General features: G+C 42.2%; 1 non-coding gene across 1 annotated transcript; it reads right to left on the reverse strand.

Moving 5' to 3' along the window:
• Window positions 1-11,258: 11,258 nt before the first annotated feature.
• TRNAI-AAU (transfer RNA isoleucine (anticodon AAU)) lies at window positions 11,259-11,333 on the reverse strand. The gene has a single exon. It is a non-coding gene; the product is annotated as a tRNA-Ile (tRNA).
• Between the last annotated feature and the right edge of the window lie 3,153 nt (window positions 11,334-14,486).

A 14,486-nucleotide genomic window follows, 5' to 3' on the forward strand; every position in this document is an offset into this window, starting at 1 on the left:
ATATGGATCATCTTTGAACAAACCACTTCAGAATTTTTTCTCTTAAATTTCTTAAGTATTGAGAGGAAAAAAGTATTTCAGAAAGACTTTTCCCTTTTAGCCTCACGAGAATATGTTTAAAGATGGTATCCTTTGTTCAGAGAAAAATCTTATGGAGAGTTTCCTTCAGCAAAGTAAAAATTGTCAAAGATGGAATATCTGTGTTTAAGGGGTTCACATTGTGTTCATGTTTCTTGATTCAGCATCATTTAAAGGGCACACTGCTTGCCTCTGATTCGAAATTCCTTAAGTCAGTATGTCACTGAAAAGGTGAACACTAAAGCAAGAAATCGGAATTGAACTCAGTGGGAGGCTTTAACCATAGATATGTTTAAATTAAATGTGTTCTGAAAACTCCTCTTCCTACTTCCTTTGCTCTTCATTGTAATTCTCATTTACTGAAATTATCTCAAAATGCAACATCACGTGTATTTCATTGCCAGGGTGCCTGGGACTGAACTAGGAGCAGAGGGAGATTTTACTCGACAGGCTGGGTATAAAATACGGAGAAGGCAGGATGTTTTGCTGTGTGAATTTTTAAAAGCCTGAACTAAACCCACTCCTGTTCTGAACCATGGTCAACAATAAAGGAAGCTGGACCTGATATAGTGCTTGGTTGTGTCCCTTTACTTTGGGGGGGGGGGTTGGGGGGGTGGCGGTTGGGTTGGAAACCCCTGGACTTGCAAGCTTTGCCCACTGGGCTCCCCAGCAGAGTGCCAGGGGGAAAGGGCATTGCCCATCTTCCTTCCCTTGACCCAAAGATTTCACTTGTTCTGATTTACTTAATTTCTCTTTGTTGTGGTTTAACCTCAGTCGGCAACTAAGCACCACGCAGCTGCTCGCTCACTCCCCCCCCCGGTGGGATGGGGGAGAGAATCGGAAGGGTAAAAGTGAGAAAACTCATGGGTTGAGATAAAGACAGTTTAATAGGTAAAGCAAAAGCCACGCACGCAAGCAAAGCAAAACAAGGAATTCATTCACTGCTTCCCATGGGCAGGCAGGTGTTCAGCCATCTCCAGGAAAGCAGGGCTCCATCACGCGTAACGGTTACTTGGGAAGACAAACGCCATCACTCCGAACGTCCCCCCCTTCGTTCTTCCCCCAGCTTTATATACTGAGCATGACGTCACATGGTATGGGATATCCCTGTGGCCAGTTTGGGTCAGCTGTCCTGGTTGTGCCCCCTCCCAGCTTCTTGTGCACCTCCAGACTTCTCAGTTGGTAGAGCATGGGAAGCTGAAAAGTCCTTGACTCTAGTGTAAGCACTACTTAGCAACAACTAAAACATGGGTGTGTTATCAACATTGTTCTCACCCTAAATCCCACACACAGCACTGTACCAGCTACTAGGAAGGAAATTAACTTTATCCCAGCCAAAACCAGGACACTCTTGTAGTACAGGGTGGTGAAGAAGGGAATCTTTCCTACAATAGCAAAACTGGACAATGACAACTTCTGGTAATCATGCCTGTGACAAATTTAACTCAAAGATATTTGCAGCCCCAAATGGCTATTTCTTTATTTTATTGTTGCTCATTCTTAGACTGAGGCATATGTACAGATTTAGTTAAAATCTATCTCAAGTTTGCTGTCTTTGTTCCTGCAACACTGAATGAGGAGGTTAATAGAAGTCTACATCCATGTGGTGCTGCTTTCTCCTTCCCACCATGCTCAGTCATTCCTATGAATGAATGTGACCCTATCTTCTTCAGGATACATTCTGAGAATAACAAAATTTGCAGCTTGCAAGAGTTACTGGACTCGGAAGAAATTCATATGGTTCTTGACATCTGGGGGGAATGCTAGTTTTCACAGGAAACATTATCTTATAGCTCTGGATTTTTCTACGATATCTCCAATGGGTGTTTTGTCAGGATAAAAAAATGCATGCTCGGGCCTGTAGCTGACTCTGGAGGAGCTGGGGAAGGAGGTGTATGGTGGATGAGACAGCCTGTTGCTTGTGCTTCTAATGTCATATCCCTTTTCAGAATGACTTGTTACCGAGGTTTTAGCATAATACTAAGAAAACAGCATCCCCTCCAAAAACCCCCAAACAAACCCAAACATTTGTAATACTAGTTTCAGCAATGAGATTATATGTGTTTTGTGTTGAATTGTTGATAGCATTTCATAATTTTTTGGGACCTGCTGCTTTCTTGTTCTTCCCAGGCTGTGTATGGGGTAGAGCTTTTTTCAGCAGGCATCTATCTTGGCAGTAGAAATTTGGGAAGAATGGGTAACTACTTGTAACTGCTTAATGGTTTCCAGTTAAGATCCTGGCTGCTGCTGCGAGAACAAGACCCAGGGCAAATGAGGGCAGGCTGGTGGGGTCACCTGGATCAGGCAGAGAGTTGCAGAGGTGGCGGGGAGCAGTGAGCTGATAACCTCTGAGCATCTGAGACGTCCTGAGAGAGAAGAGGAGAATAGGCAGGGCCCAAAAATCATCTGAGGGGACAGAAACTGAGGCTGGAAGCATGGGTCAGCTTGCGAGGGCACAGTGGCTGGGGGAGAGTTGTGCAGAAGCTTTCTCTTCTGACACAGTCACTGTGCTCTCCGTGCTTGTCCTGGTTTCTGCTGGGATAGAGTTAATTTTCTTCCTAGTAGCTGGTACAGTGCTGTGTTTTGGATTTAGGATGAGAACAATGTTGATAACACACCCATGTTTTAGTTGTTGCTAAGTAGTGCTTACACTGGTCAAGGACTTTTCAGCTTCCCATGCTCTGCCAGTGAGGAGGTGCAGAAGAAGCTGGGAGGGAGTATAGCCAGGACAGCTGACCCAAACTGGCCACAGGGACATTCCATACCGTGTGACGTCATGCTCAGCACATAATCTGGGGGGAGTTGGCTGCGGGGCAGTGATTGCTGCTTGGGGACTGGCTGGGTGTCGGTCGGTGAGTGGTAGCATCAATTTTTTCTTTCCCTGTTTTATTTTCTTGTTGTTTTACTTTCCACTACAATTTATTATTATTATTATTCTATTTCAAGTATTAAACTGTTCTTATCTCAACCCATGAGTTTTCTTACTTTTGCTCTTCTGATTCTCTCCCCCATCTTGGGGGGGGAGGGCAGAGGGTGAGCGAGTGGTTGTGTGGTGCTTAATTGCTGGCTGGGGTTAAACCACGACAATGCTAAAAAGAAATCTAATTTTTCTTATTTTCTCACAAACTCAATTTAACTCTTTGTGTTTGAAAGTCTCTTGCTATTTAGAGATCTCCCTGTAGGGGGGAGGTGGAGACACACCTGTCTCAAGGCTCTGGCTTGCACTGGGTCTTACCATAAACACTCTGGTGTGTGTCCTGGCATTTTGTGTAAGAGTAAATATATTAGCAAAAGGCCTGGAGAATGAAGAGCAAAATCAGTGTGAAAATATAATAAAGTGACAAGGGGAGCAATTAAAATTAAATGAGAAGGAGATTCTGTAGATGAAATTAAGTTGGGAGACTGCTTTCTGGAAGATAAGTGGTTTAAATATAAATAGCATAATTATCCATGGAGACATTGATTACTTTCACGGAGTGTTAAACTTACGGTTTAATAAGCAAATACAATCTAGCAAGACTGTGTTGTCCTAAGCACAGGCCAACCATCAGTACTCAAACAGCTGTCAGTAATAAACTTTCTCATGACTTCCATCTTTCTGAGGGGAGAAAGAGGGAAGAAAGTGATCCCCTGCATTCTGTGATACCTGATCACAGGGGCTGAAACAGCAAATGCTTTCTAATTTAGAGTACCTAATCTCAGAACCTGGATCTTCAGCGACCTGAATCCTGGGGACAGGACTCCATGGGGCGGGGTAGTAGAAAATCACTTTATCAGATCAGCAATTCAAAAATAACAAAGTAATACATGGTAGAATTGAATGCAGTTGGAATGGTTTTGGTAATGTATTTCTTAATGTTTGGAACCTGATTTTATTGTTGAAGGGCTTAATGCTGAGGATAATAAGATGTTGAATCTTCTTGTTTAGCTAAATATGGTAAAGCACTGCATATGCTTTAGGCTCAGTGTTACCCTTCTTGGAGGAGGAGAGAGTTTGGAGCTTTTTTTGGGGGGAGAATTAGGTCCTTGCTCAACTAATATTTTGGATTCAGCCTTTTCTGTTAGACAAGAGTTTATTTCTTTGTGCTGGCAGATCTGTTTCTTCTTGCTGACCTCCTGAAGATTCATCTTTAAGTAGAAAAGGTATCAATGGTCTTTGAATGTCAGCCCACTCTTAAAATACATTTTCTTCAAGAGAAAATGTAATTACTTTTTTTAAAGCAGAAGCCCTTTTTTCATCTGTAATCTTTTGAGTAACTAGATATCTTGTTTTTATTTGCTTAAACCAATCATAATCTCTTTCCCTGGGTCCCTTCAAAAATCTATCCATCATGCTAAGAATTGCATCTCAGACCTAGCAAGTTTAAGATCCTTATCTTATTGCAGCATAAAGCCTGCTAAATCTTTGACATTTGCCTTCAGCTTTAAAAATTGTTTTTATACAACAATAAGTTTATGAAGTATATAGAGACAGCTTTATAATCTATTAGAAAATATTTTTCCTGTTCAAGCTTAGTAAAGCAAAGATCACTCATCCTGTATAAGCAGCACAACATGAATAAAGGTTGGGTTACTGCAGATTTTTGCAAGCTTTTTCCCAGTTAATTAAAATGTAGACTTGTTAAGGAAACTTGGTGGTGAGATATACTTTCACTAGAGATAGGAAAAAGGAGGAAGGAGGTACAGATGTACATTTTTCTGGTAAAGTTGCTTCAAATTGTGGTGTGCAGACTCTTACACGTACAACTGAAGCAAATCCTGGACTTGGGCCTTAAAAAAATGGAAGTTTTTATAATTATGGTGATATGGGATGTATGCTCAATTCAGTACAGCTAGCTCATTTAACAAAACTCAGTTAATTAACCTCAGTTAATCCTACTGATGCAACTCTGCAACTTGTGGTGTCTGCTCTAGCATGGATAGTGCTGGGGTCAAGTATAGAATCTGTAGAATGACAGTTGAAGAAAATGTGTGCTTTATTCTTTTTAAGGGTTATAACTTTTTAAGGGTTCTGAAGTTGTTGTGTGTGGATTTGTCTTGTTTTAGCTTTGCAGCTTAGAGAATTGCTGATCTTGTATATCCCTAAAATTACCTCTGGCTTTGAAATCTGAGGGTTGTTTACAATCTCTGGTACTTGCATGCCTGACTTGTGCTTGTTCTGCCGAGAAGAGGAAGATGGGGTTTATTTGGGGGTGTTGGGGTTTTTTTTCCCCTTGTGTTAATGCAAATTGCTGCACTGATTTCCTGTACCTTGTAGGGAAAATGCAGTGGTTTTGCTTCATGTATTCAGTTCAATTTAGAAAGAACTTGTGCAGGATGGAGATTATTCCAAAATGCTGTGTGGCTGTATCTTGCCCTGTGAGTCTTGGGGAATGCTTGTGCTTGAGGCAGATGCTGAATCAAGCCACTTTTGCCCAACATCACGTACTTGCGGACTTTAAATCTGCCAGGTGTCTGTCCTCCAGAAACAGCACGCTTTGGTGGGCTGGGCGGGGAGCCAGCAGCTCTGAAGCTGTATTCCCACCTGTATCTGGTTTAATAATGCTTTGTCCTTACGTAACACTATTTTGCTGTTGTCTTTCACTTTTCTCTCTCCTTTCCTCCCCCGCAACTAGGCTGTTACTGAACCTTGCCAGCAGTACATAATAGGAGCATATTAGTGCTCTGACATCTTACAATCGGTTCAGATCCACAGCTTTGTCAGTGCTACCACGCTGCTAAAAACAGCCACCACCTTCTAATTCTTCACTTTTTTCTTTTTTTTTTTTTCCTCAGGATTGAGCATGGTATGCCTTGTGGTCTGTTGCTAATGCTAGTACTTTATATAGCAATTGCTGGGCAAAGTCAGGTGGTTTCTTATTTTTTTTTTTTTAATAAAATACAAGTTGGATTTTACCAGAGAGCTTGTAGTGAAGTAGCAAAAAGGCAGATATTTAGGGATTCATCTGGTATTTTTGCAAAGAGCTCACTGAGGGGAAAAAGCAGTTAATTGAGAAAATATCTCGCAACTCACAGAACCAAAAATGCCAGCTGCTTTTGACAGTCTGATTATGGAAATCCAGTAGACACGGACACAGATGCTCTGATTGGCATTGACTGATTGGATAGTGATTTTCATTGGAACCAAAAAAACCTTGGTGCTGAGTCATTTGAGGTTACAGACAATTACGGAATGTTCCTGTGGGGTAAAGTGTGCATGTTCCTTTAGCAGGATATGAGGTAATCTAGGATAGCCTAGTCCTCGGTGAAAGAGGGCTATGCTTCCAGTGGGACCTTAGAGGTAAGGATCCAGGCATTACCTGAGAAGTTGCTGTGCTCTAAACTAAAATCCTAGCTTTCTTCCATGATAATCTGGTGGTGGTGGTGTCTTTAATTAAAAAAAAAAAAAGAAAGAAGTAGCTGTAGCCTTTGACAGAAGTGTTTTGGGGGAAGCGTCAGCAGTGTCATCTTTGGCTGCCATACCTTGAGAGAGTAGTCTTTGGGCTAAGAGTGTTTGAAAAAGGCTGAAGTGAATCTTGTCTTTGGAGAACAGAAATAATATTGCTGCATACAGGTGTTTTGGTAAGCAGTCCCAAGAATAGGTGATAACATGATACGGAGGCGAAAGCTGTTTGTTTTTTTTAATTAAAGGTGAATATTGAGGACAGAAACACCTGGCTTTTTGTTTCATGCTAAAGTCTTCATATCTTTTTTTTCTCTTTTTATTAAGCATAGATATTTAAAACAAATAACAGTATAGCTTATTCAAGGCAGGAAGGCAGTAGAGACTTGTCAGGTGATTCCTGCAATAGACTCATTTTCTACAGGATGTCTCATGTTGGCTTAAAATTGTTAGAGTGAAAACTATGTCCGTAAACCACATCTTGCTAATTAATTATCTTCGCTTTTTGAAGTAAGCACCTTCATTGTAACATGAACTTGTTGCCTTTGGATTTTAGCCTTTGGAAAGTAGATTAAAAAGCCCTTCATTGCCAGAATTCTTTCCCTCAGGTAGACAAGCAGTGCAATCAAACCTACTGCCTTCATCCATCTTTTGGTTAACTATATAGATTGAGCTTTAGTCTGTAACTATTGTCATCTTGCTAATTCAGTGTATGGTGGAATTGACACATCTCCTTTCTATTTTGAATCCCAAGGCATGGGGTGGATGGCTATCCATAAGAGTTCAGTTTTCTGTTTAATTATAGGGGATTTCTGTTCATTTGCTTTTGCATTTTCTGGTGCACTTTTCAATGAGGGTAAAACACCAGGATGAAATGCTACAACTGCTTTGAGAATTCAAAAAGTTTAATATAACTCAAATTCTCTTATTCATTTTTTTCTCTCTATTCTGTGATATCGAGATGTACCTTGATGCCTGGAAGAAGTACATGTCAGTGTCATGGAAGTTGATAGGTGAGGCATAACCAAGGCCTCAGGTAGAAGTTGCTGTTCCCATTAGTTATGTCAAAAAAGTCAGGTAAGTCTGGCATTCAGGGAGTTCAGCTTGTGCAAAAACTTTCCCAAGTATAAAGATATAACTCAGAATAGTCTTAGACCTTCAACAGTCCCCTTTCTATAAGCTTGGAAAAAGCAGAGGAGAAGTACTGCTTGAGTGTGGGAAGAGGTGTGTGGCAAAAGCATTTAACTAGAAGATGGGGAGATAAGGATTTTCTGAGCTTAATGGCATGATGTCCTCATACTCATGGAATGGAAGGCAGTCTTGCAGTAAGCAAATAAATGTCTTGCTGACCTCAATTAACATTCATTCTGTTTGTGCCAGGACTGAATTTTTTTTCTTCAAGCCTGCTAGGTGCATACTAGGTGAATAGCAGACAAATGTAAATGACCTCATTTTATCACTTGGATGGCATGAATACCTCAGAGTCCACCTTTAACTAAATTAGCCTGGAATGAAGAGCTATAGCTCTCTGTGTGGTGCATGGAGAGAACTATACTCCTGGGGTGTCCTGAATCGCCCTCTGTGTGCTTCACTGATCACATAGGAACATAGTCATAGCTCAGCCCAATGTTAATGTGAATTTGCTCATTATATCCGTGCTCATCTGATCTTAGTATGCCCAACCCTGAATTTGCCTCTCTTTTTTTAGATTTTTTTTTTTTAAAAAAATTATTTCTGGTGTTCTCTCACAGGAGAGAGATTTGTCTTACTATGAGACAGCACAAGAAATTACAGAAGTCACAAACTGGATGTCATTTTGTCTCTGTAATTCATGAGGAGATGCTGTACCCATAAATCACAAAAATCTAACAGCTGCAACTGCAGCCACATAAAACACTGACACAAGGGCAGCTGAGAAGCAGTGTAAGACAGATGAGACTGACTTTTTGTCAGCTGGCCACACCCTCCTGGAGAATATCTGGTGTCAAGCTGTCAGTCTACTTGACTTCAGAATGAACAGAGTAAGCTGATAAAACAGTGTGAGTCCTATCACTTCTCCTTTCTTGGGAAAGTTTAGAGACTGACATAATTAATGAGATGTTCTGCCTTTTTACTCCTCTCCTGCTTTTTTTTTTCCCCTCCTCTGTATTGTGTCAGCTTGTAGCCTAAAATGATAATTTCTGGTCCAAAATTCTGTTTAAAGACTATGCCTGTACCCCATTGTATGAATAGATTGGCTCTGACAATAAAAAAATAATTGATGCAAACGCAAAGAAGGTCTTGAATCAACTCTCAGTTTGCTTCTGTCTTGGTAATGCCTCTAACTGAAATATCAAGTGTATCAAAGTATTGCTGAAGAGTAGGCCATCTCTGAAAATTATCAGGTTGTAACTTAGCTCTCTCTGATCTAGCTTCCATAGATGTGGAAGAGGTATCTTTTTTCTTTTCTTTACATATAAACATATAATTCTAGTTGCAAAATGTTTCAATATGACAAGGAAATAATATACAGATAGATCTATTGTTCCACTATGGGAATCCTGTGGCTGCACAAATAACTTTGATTTGCTATCATACTTTATTTCTGAATTATTTTCTACCCTCATAGTTACATATGCTTTATTCTGTTGGTTATTTAATAAGCCATTGAATAGTTGAAGTTGTTACAACAAGGTTTCCTTCAACATCAACCTCATCAAATATCAAAAGCCTTAGCTGAAGGGACCTATGCTGGTATATGAAATCACTGATAGTCATGGATTTAGAAGTCCATGAACTTCCGTTATTTTATTATTATACAGATAATGAAAAGGCAGACAGTCAGTAATGAAGATCTTGTTCACAGATCTTGATTTGTCTTCCAAAACACTTCCTTGCTTCCTGTTCCACTTAAGCTCATGGTGTTAAAAGTGCTTTGGTCCCTGGCTTCTATTAAACCACCCTCAAATATCCTTTTGTTTTATCTAAGGGTTACATTTGTTGTTATTTGCATTATGGCAAACTTAATTTCACATAAACTTAATTTGGTCCATCCAGATAGATATAGAATCATAGAATCATTGAGGTTGGAAAAGACCTCTAAGATCATCGAGTCCAACCGTCAACCCAACACCACCATGCCCACTAAACCATGTCCCTAAGCACCTCATCTACACGTTTTTTAAATACCTCCAGGGATGGGGACTCAACCACTTCCCTGGGCAGCCTGTCCCAATGTTTCACCACTCTTTCAGTAAAGACATTTTTCCTTACATCCAATCTAAACCTCCCCTGCCGCAACTTGAGGCCATTTCCTCTCGTCCTATCACTTGTTACTTCAGAGAAAAGACCAACACCCACCTCGCTACAACCTCCTTTCAGGTAGTTGTAGAGAGCGATGAGGTCTCCCCTCAGCCTCCTTTTCTCCAGGCTAAACAGTCCCAGTTCCCTCAGCTGCTCCTCATAAGACTTGTTCTCCAGACCCCTCACCAGCCTCGTTGCCCTTCTCTGGACACGCTCCAGCACCTCAACGTCCTTCTTGTAGTGAGGGGCCCAAAACTGAACACAGTATTCGAGGTGCGGCCTCACCAGGGCCGAGTACAGGGGCACGATCACTTCCCTACTCCTGCTGGCCACACTATTTCTGATACAGGCCAGGATGCCATTGGCCTTCTTGGCCGCCTGGGCACACTGCCGGCTCATGTTCAGCCGGCTGTTGACCAACACCCCCAGGTCCTTTTCTGCTGGGCAGCTTTCCAGCCACTCTTCCCCAAGCCTGTAGCGCTGCATGGGGTTGTTGTGGCCGAAGTGCAGGACCCGGCACTTGTCCTTGTTGAACCTCATACAGTTGGCCTCGGCCCATTGATCCAGCCTGTCCAGGTCCCTCTGCAGAGCCTTCCTACCCTCGAGCAGATCAACACTCCCGCCCAACTTGGTGTCGTCTGCAAACTTACTGAGGGTGCACTCGATCCCCTCATCCAGATCATCGATAAAGATATTAAACAGGACCAGCCCCAGTACTGAGCCCTGGGGAACACCGCTCGTGACCGGCCGCCAACTGGATGTAACTCCATTCACCACAACTCTCTGGGCCCGGCCGTCCAGCCAGTTTTTGACCCAGCGCAGAGTCCACCTGTCTAAGCCGTGAGCCGCCAGCTTCTCTAGGAGAATGCTGTGGGAGACAGTGTCAAAGGCCTTGCTGAAGTCCAGGTAGACCACAGCCACAGCCTTTCCCTCATCCACTAGGCGGGTCACCTGGTCATAGAAGGAGATCAGGTTGGTCAGGCAGGACCTGCCTCTCATGAACCCGTGCTGGCTAGGCCGGATCCCCTGGTTGTCCCACTCATGCCTTGTGAGCGCCCTCAAGATGAACCGCTCCATAATCTTCCCCGGCACCGAGGTCAGGCTGACAGGCCTGTAGTTCCCTGGATCCTCCTTCTGGCCCTTCTTGTAGATGGGTGTCATGTTGGCAAGCCTCCAGTCATCTGGGACCTCCCCCGTTAACCAGGACTGCTGATAAATGATGGAGAGTGGCTTGGCGAGCACCTCCGCCAGCTCTCTCAGCACTCTCGGGTGGATCCCATCTGGCCCCATAGACTTGTGAGCATCCAGGTGGCATAGCAGGTCATTGACTGCTTCCTCCTGGATTATGGGGGGTTCATCCTGCTCGCCGTCCCCGTCTTCCAGCTCGGGGGGCCAAGTACCCTGAGGATAACTGGTCTGCCTGTTAAAGACTGAGGCAAAGGCGGCATTGAGTACCTCAGCCTTTTCCTCATCCTCAGTGACAATGTTCCCCCTTTGCATCCAAGAAAAGACCACTTGGCCCGTACGGGGATCGAACCCACAACCTTGGCGTTATTAGCACCATGCTCTAACCAACTAGAGCTAACAGGCCTGCCCTAAAAAGAAACCATATAGTTTCACTATGGACCATGGGAAAGGACGACAAGAGATGCTTTCTGGGACCCTAATTGCAGAGGTCCCAATTCTGTATCTGTATTTTTATGGGACATGCAGAATATGTATGCATATGTAGAAGCTTTGTGAGAGGAATGAGGAAAGTGGATAGAGAAGGGAGGGATCTTTACATCAATCTCTGAACTAGCTATACAAGGCTAGTACTGTTACCTGATTCCAAATTGCTTCATAGAAAGAGGTTCACTGCGGAGGAAGTCCTGGTTCCTTTTTCAGCTTAGGGATTTTCCATCAGATGAGCTGAAGTTCAGTAAAAGTGTGATAGCTCTTTGAGCATGTTTCGGTAGCTTTATTAGGAAACTTCAACATTAAGCTTTGAAGAGAGAATTTGCTGTGAACTGGGATACATAAAGTTTAAGGCTGAGCGCCTTATGTTGTGTTTTAGCAGGGTCAGGGTAGGAACTGGTAAACTTTTAAAGGAAATAGAGGTGTTTTGGTGGTTTTGTTTGGGTTGTTGGGTTTGTTTTCTTTATTTGTTGTGTCTTACTAAAAATCTAGTCCGAAATCATACCTGGAGGAAAAATTGTTGACTGTTGGGTTTTGTTTTGTTTTTTTAATTAAAAATAAAATAAAAACCCTCAGGCTGAAATAGTTTCCTGAGGTAGTGAAATGTTTTGACTTTACTGGGCTTTCAAAGGAACTGTATGCAAAGTAAAAGCAAGGCACAGACCCCTTAGCCCAAGGTCTACAGTAGGTGCTTCAGATGTGGAGGGCCTCAGCTCCAGGCTGGCTCTGTGCCCTGGTCACCCACATCCTGGAAGGATGCCCTGGGTACCAGGCGTGTTGTGGTGTGGGTGCCTGAATCTATGCGCAGCACTGGCGTGCATCTCTGTGCACAGCACTGGTGTCTCTTATCTCTGCGGTGCTTTGCAGAGATTGAATTGATTAACATGGAAACTAGTCCAGTTTTGATCTTTGGAAAAGTTGGAAAAAATGTGACCATAAGCCAAAACCCAGTAATATTTGATATCGATAGTAGTACAAAGTATGTGAAGAGTTCTAAAAGGTAATGCAAGAGAACCATCCATTTGAGGAATATTGTCTGATATGCAAGTTAATAGAGAATGACAGTTGTTCTTTTGTTGGTTTTTTAAGTATATATATACAAAATGGATAAACATTAAACAAAGATACAAGATTGTTTATCTCCCCCTATGGAAGATTGCATTCAAAATATCTGTAATGACCTTGGCATTCAGCTTAATGAATAAATGGAGTATTCAGCCATATCTGATAATTAAAATGAGGCATGCTTAATTGACTTAGCACCCAACTAATCAGCAGTTAGTGCAGTCCTGAAAATTGCTAAGTTATTTCATCTTAGAGGGTCAGAGCACGCGTGTAGAGAAGGGACAATCTAGGCTTTATACCTTAATCATGAAGCAAGTATAAATGGCAAACAGTAATTGATGCGGCCCAGAGGTTTCGGTCAGTAGCGTGGCCTTGATCCACGCTCTCCTCAGACATCTACAAAATGTTTATAATTCTAGAACAAAATTTTGTTAGTTGATGTCCTGCAGGAAATTGCACTGGAGGATCTGTTAGATTGCAAGCAAAACAGCTCTGCCATTGGCAGAGCAGCAAGTTAGATTGGGTTCATTTTTTAAAAAAGTGTGGTTTTTAGTTGCCACTGTGTGAATGTCCCAGAATAGCCTGCTGGGATTTTATTCAAAGTACATATTGAGTTACAGTGCCTGACTTGACACCTGCAAATATCTCTGCCCCAATTTTACTTGGCTACAGACAGTGATTCAGAACTAAATGAGATAATTTCTTCCAAAATCTTTCCCTCTCAGCAGGGATTTTTCCATTGCTCACAGGAATGACTTAGTATTCAGAGCCAAAACAGTGATGTTTGAGGAAGAAGCCATCAATTTAGTTCCCTGCACAAGGGATAATCAATGGAAACCTTGCTTTCACCGTTTGTGTTCAGAAATCCCAGGTTAACAAAGGACTTGGAACAAGACGATTCCTGCTGTACTATTTTTTTCATTTCCTTTGAACTGGTTTTTTAATAAACTTTTTTCTTAATTTTAAAATATGAAATGGTTTTCACACATCTTGATCAGCAAGTAGCAACTGTGAGGATTTTTTTTTTAGGGGTTTTGCATTTATTTAGAGGAGCTGAGGGTTAAATGTGCTACATGAGTAGCTATGTGCCCTGAATGAACAGGAATGGCGGCAGTGTCTGGATGTTGGTTCCACCACCTTTGAGTTGCTGTCTTGTCCCTGATTTTAGCAGTAGGTGTCTTTAGAGGGCACAGGATTTACCATACTTCTCCCTACTGGAAAACAGCCCTGGGGCATTGCAGGTCTAGCAGTGAAATGGATGGGAGTGGGGAAGGTGAGGCCTCAGCCTCCATGTTGGGCCCGTGATCATTTGCAGGCATATCTGTCACACAAATCCCTGCAGAGGCACCTGCTGCTTTCCTGTTGTTAAAAATCTGGACATCCTACACGTGATCTTGATAAATGAGGAAGCAAGTGATAAAATGCAGAGGGAGTCTATATTCAACTTTTTCTCCTTTGTCTCTGTTCACCTGCTTGCTGATGCTGTTTGTCTTTGAAAATCATCATAGGTATAAAACAATGGAAAAGTAAGTGATTTTATTATTTTTTTATGTATGTGCTAGAATACTGCTTTCAGCTTTTGACTTATTTCAGTGCCAGGCTTCAGACACTTAATGTTTTGTGAGTTGGGGCTTTGCAGACCTACCCTGAATATATTGCTCAAAAAACAGATCCTTGATCTGGCATCAGCAAACTTCATTTAAATTGGTTTTAAACCTGATCTTTGTACCTCATCTGATGCACCAGCTGCAAGGGGTCAGTGTATCAATTGTGAATCTTCACAAACTTCAGGAGACTTGGAATTTGCTTGTGGAACAAAAGGGGAGCCTTGCCAAGCCACTGCTGCAAAGCATCATGTAGCCTTTCAAATGACAGATTTTACCTGTCAGTGTCGGATTTCAGTGTAGTCAAGAATGTACCATGAAGGTATTGACAAAACATCCTGTCCTCTAAGGTGAATGTTTATTATAGCGATGCCTGAGGATATTTCAGCTTTTTTTGG

This window comes from Aptenodytes patagonicus, chromosome 1, assembly GCF_965638725.1.
Source record: "Aptenodytes patagonicus chromosome 1, bAptPat1.pri.cur, whole genome shotgun sequence".
Taxonomy (NCBI): Eukaryota; Metazoa; Chordata; class Aves; order Sphenisciformes; family Spheniscidae; genus Aptenodytes; species Aptenodytes patagonicus.